General features: G+C 39.9%; 1 pseudogene; it reads right to left on the reverse strand.

The window, feature by feature from the left end:
• LOC135206996 (angiopoietin-4-like) overlaps nt 1-544 on the reverse strand; it is a 7,930-nt pseudogene extending 7,386 nt beyond the window's left edge.
• Nucleotides 545-5,679: the final 5,135 nt, after the last annotated feature.

Raw genomic sequence — 5,679 nt, forward strand, 5'->3', positions numbered from 1 at the left:
GGGAAGTGCGGAATTCGTCGCGGAGTTTGCTCACCTCCTCGTTCATGGCCTTCGTCAGGTCGGCGCCCAGGCGACGCAGTTCAGCCATGGCGAGATTGTGGCGAATCATGGCCTCTGGGGTACTACTACCCCCAGCGGCGGCGCCGGCGCCGCTGGGACTGGCACCGCCCCCCGAGAGTGACCTGCCTGCAGAAGGTTCGATGGGGGCGTCCCTCTCCATCCTGTCGAGTTTGTTGTCCATGTAATGTTTCAGGGATTCGAACTGACGGTTGATGTCATTCCTGATGCCGCTCAGCTCATTTCGGAGGTTGTCACTGAGTGCGGGGACGTGGCGGTCGAATTCACTGGCTACTGCCTCTCCTATGTAGTAGGAGGGGTCGGGGATTTTGGCGTAAGCTTCGTAGGTGATGTCGGGAAGTTCCTGGGCGACGATGCCTGGAACGATAGCGTGGAAGAGGAAGAGCGTGAGGCGCATCATCTCTGCGAACTCCATCGCGTCTGAAAGGACACTGAGACTGAGGGTGAGAGAATGGTAGTGGTGCTCTCTCTCTCTCTCTCTGGTTGGCCCGGCCCACTGAGACCTCGTCGTATGCTTGGCCTTGACAAGGCAGGTTCATCTTATGCCAATGAATTTAGAGGTCTGTTCCCTATGTAATGCGCTTGAGTTTTTTCTTTTGGCTTTTTTGTAATATTCGTGAAAACTATTTTTTTTCTCACTTTTAGAAAACCTTACACAGTACACCTGAGGAACATTTTCCTAGATAATAAAAATTGCCAAACAAACATAAATTTTCGTGAAGAGCCAAATCCGGTCTTCATGCAATCTTAAGAGCGGACAAAAGAGTATTACTCTTCTCAAAATTGTCAGTTTTTACAAAGCTTCCGTGTCGATTCTTATGAAAATGCATTTACCTGCATTTTGGTCGCGCCTTTTTTTAACGGTAAATATTGTCCATGTGCATTTTCGTATCAGTTGGGGACTTAAACTTTTTTCTCATTTATAAGCTATTATATATCGAATAACGAGGTTATGGTGAAATAGACTTAAGAATAACAATGAGGACATTTTTGCGAAAATTAAACTGGACCTATCTAACCTTCTGCTGAAGATACTGAAATACCATAATACCTATATATGTTTGTTGGTCGATTTCCGAAAGTAGAAGTCAGTCCAATTTAGCTTAGCTAGTGCAAGGAACAGCGATAGGAAAGTGCAAATGGAAAAGGAAGGTCCCGACGGCGACATCAAACCAACGTCCTGCAACTGATCATCTTGTGTTGATGACGCTTTTACGAATCTTCCTTGACACCTGAAGTACAATACTGATTATATTTATGTGGCATTCAGGACCGCGTTTTAATTCTAATTTCCATTGAATGGAAAGTTTTGCCCTTTTTCGCATTTTCTGCGAAGTATAGGACTAACTTTTTCTCGTAGAATTCTACAAGTCTTGCTAAATACGACTCCTAATGTCCCTATTTTATGCTAGTTATTAGTATTTATATTAAGCCCCACATCTTGCTGATTATTATTGTTGTTCATAACAACATACATTCTTATGCAACCAATGTACAGAGAGTAATTGTGCAGGTAGTCGTAACAATCTGCTGCAATGAATCGTTTTTTCAGCTTAATCGTAAGTTGGGGTTGCTGTTTTTTAATGAGCCTTGTTTAGGCGTTTCTTACATTCATTGAACGACTCATTTCTTGATAGATTTTGGCAGAAGCTCCAACGATCCCTATCCGACCGTGGTGAAAAAACTATGCAATTACTAATAACAAGTAATTCATCATTGGAAGATTCTCATAATTAAGAAGAAACGAAAAGTTACAGAGGCTGCGGCACCGCCCGAGATTTGAGAACATAAGTTCAGTGGCTCCATGGTCCACCATGTAGCATGTTCACCAAACCAATATTCCCATGACTAGCGATGTCATGCATCGCCCGACCCAGCTAGTACTCAGAACAGGCAACCACAAACTGATTCCAGACGGCTCCGGGGCCGTGGGTCGCCGTCAGTGTACCTCACGCGGCGCTGTGTAGGCATTCATCAAGATTCTTTGCTACAACCCCTTTCATTCCTTTGCTTTATTTCGCTTCATATTCTCTTTCTGCCATCTTAGTTTCCACTCTCTCCCAACAATTGTTTCCACATTATTTTCCTCGGTGAATGACCTCATAGGTCCCAGCGCTTCGCCTTCGGCCTAAATTTGGAATATTCCAATTCAAACTGCCAATTCTAGATATCGCCAATTAGCAGGCGCTTGCCACCGGCGCCGGATTCTGAGACAGACCCACTGATTCCTATCGTAAAGGTAACGGGCCACAATGAAGCATGACAGACCATTAGAAAAAGAAAAGAGAGTTAACTGAACTCATTCGCTCCTCAGCCATCAACTCCTCCTACCATGTCCCTTTCTTTCCCTGGTTATTAACCCTATCTTTGTCTCGCTTTTTAATGTTATTTCTCTTCCTTTGTTCTTTGTTCTTAGTTCTTCGTTCTTGTTGAGTCTGCGGGAAAGCTTGGTGGTGATATATTTGTAAAATAGCTGTCAGTTCTGCTGTCGGTTTGTAGCACCGCCTTCTGTTATACATGGTCATGGATGAAAGGTTCTCTAATTGTAATTTTTTTCTTGTTAATTGGGTTTGTATTCATTGTACAGATATCCCGGTACATTCATTAGCTCCTGGCTGCAAGCATGTCAAAGTCTTTGTTATTATTATAATTATTATCGGTGCTACTTTAGTAGGCGGTCTACCTGCGTGTTTCTACACTGTTTCGCCTTGTTTAGTACTATAGTAGATTCACATCAGCCGTGCATATGATGCCTAGGCCAGTCCCTTACGACGCTCCTGATTGGCTGTTGATAAGCCACTCATAGGGCTGAAAAACTGTCTCTCTCGAGAGTTCACATAGGCAGGATCTATGTTCCACTTCTCCCGAGGGATACTTTTGAAGGACGTATCCCTCAGGAGAAGTGGAACATAGATCCTACACATTTGAACTCTCGAGAGAGATTGAGTTTCAAGCCATGTGATTGGCTTATCAACAGCCAATCAGGAGCGTCGTAAGGGACTGGTTAGACATCAAATGCACGGTTGATATGAATCTACTATAGCCCGTCGAGAGTCAATTGTCCTTAAGTGCATTTTACCACATTGGATCCCCGAGGCTGGCATAAGGCCAGCTTAATCTCAAATAACAACACTTGGTGCTACTTTAAGGACATTTGACCACCAACGGTCTAGTACTAAACACGGCGAAACAGTGCAGAAATACGCAGGTAGACCGCCTACTAAAGTAGTACCTTATTATTATTATTATTATTATTATTATTCAAGGTCGTGTACAATCGGTGGGCGGGTCGGTGGGAACGGATTTTAATTAAAGGTCGTTGGATGGAAACGAAATCTCCCCTGAGGCGTTCTGACCTGCGTAGTACGCCTCAGGGGGAGATTTTCGTTTCCATCCAACGACCAATTAAAATCCGTTCCCACCGACCCCGCCCACCGATTGTACACGACCTTGCATGCTATAAAATACTTGTAAACTGTATCTTATTATTATTATTATTATTATTATTAAAAGCATGAAAATAAGACTAAGAAACAGCTTCATTGATGAAATTTGAAAATATTCCCGGAACGCACAAGGAAAGGGAAGCCATAACTTCGGTTTATGGACACTCATGACATCTCTTCAAACCACATATTTCTTCACAATAGTACTTAATTTCACCCCCTAATCTATCAACCACTTAACAACTTTTCCAGTCTTTGCAAAAACTATATATTTTAGAGGTATGGGCTTCGAAATTATTACGATTTTATAACTAATGAGCTGAACATTTCTTTTACGTTAGAAAAATGCGATACACGTCACTTAGTAGAATTTGGGAGAAACGAAAGTCATATAAAATACTCATTTCAATTTTCTTCCAAGCAGTTATGATATTTCTTTTCCCCTTTTATTAATAAATGCAAAATTACACCTGAAATACAAGAGTCAAAATTTTTTCGACCTTCTCTTTCTGTCTTATCAGGAAGTGGGTGGGAATTCGGCATTCGGCAAGAAACTTAAAAGGAGCATTTTAAATAACAACCACGATTTTTAGATATATTGAGATAAGTGTGGTAATGTTTTGCATACTTTTATTTCTTTTTCTGTTGTGCATAAAATAATGAAGTAAGATTTTCTCCATCTAAAGATTCCCTATTTATTTAGACTGGAACTCAACACTTAAGTTCAACCATTCTCAAGACTAGCCACACACACACACACACACACACACACACACACACACATATATATATATATATATATATATATATATATATATATAATATATATATATATATATATATATATATATTATAAATATATATGTGTGTGTGTCTTTTAATATCATATTCGCTCTTCCTCTGAATTAATATATTTTCATAAATATTAACCGAAGGGGAAATTTTAGTTGATAAGAATTTCGTCGGCTCATGGGCGCGAACCACGGAACCAAGAATTCAGGACTCACTGCGCTTCACTGTAGATCCGTCAAAGCGTAAATATGAAAGGAAACATCATCAAGTCTGCTCGTGGGTTAACATTGTATTCTGTGGATATTGGTACCTAAGAGAGACGAACATCACCCACAAGTCAATGCATAATCCCCTTACTGACCTCTGGCTGTGTAGATGGAATGTATTTTTATCTACTGAATACATATATTATTATACGTATATTGCCTCTCTTCAACGTGGACAGAGGCATAGTTGGTGTTTGAGAGAGAGAGAGAGAAAAAAAAAAAGATGGATAAAAGACTTTAATTAGACGAAGCAAACCGTGGCTAGGCATCAAAGCTTGCTGCTGACCTGGCACAGGGGACACGTACGTCCTACCTGACAGAACGAAACTGTCTTTGCTTTTGTGACCGACTTTCTCCTTTCTTTTTAAATTCCTTTTGTGCAGCCACTTCTGTTTCATTGCCAGATTTAAATAGGTAATTAAAACCTTTTGAATATTATTGCAAATATTAACGATAATTACCGAACTTCGGCTGTATTTAACATAATCACTTTACAAACACCAAGATATAAAAAAAGAATAAACAAGGCTTGTGAGCAACGGATGTAACACTATTGGATAGCGAAAAGTTCTTCAATTCCTTATATTATATTTGAGGTGCTTCTTCTCTCTATAGAGAGCTCAGCGCTTACCAATTCTCTTAGTCTCCGACTCTTCCCTAACACACTTTGTTCTCACTGAAATATTGATAGGGTACTGATTTCTAACAAAAATCAAGAATTAACCGTAATTCATTTGCCTGGCTCTATATTGTTCACTGTTACCAAAGACCTTTTATCATATATATATATGCACAAGGAATTTAGTTTATTTTTGTCTCCTGAAGACATTCTATGAGTTGGACTCCCAAAAGACGATAACTCTAGAGCTGAAAGTTGAACCATCAAAGGGAAAAGTAGGTATGAAATTAACCTCCAAATATGATACCGAGGGTATTAAGATGGGAATTAATTAGTCCTATTTATCGAACCATAATTAAAATAAGATAGTTAATTCTAATTTATTAACATACATATCTTGATATTTTATACACATATATCCTTTAGCATCTAACTGTGATACCAAATATGGTTTAAACATTCTAACAAATGCATAATA

The sequence above is a fragment of the Macrobrachium nipponense genome, chromosome 11 (assembly GCF_015104395.2).
Source record: "Macrobrachium nipponense isolate FS-2020 chromosome 11, ASM1510439v2, whole genome shotgun sequence".
Classification (NCBI taxonomy): domain Eukaryota; kingdom Metazoa; phylum Arthropoda; class Malacostraca; order Decapoda; family Palaemonidae; genus Macrobrachium; species Macrobrachium nipponense.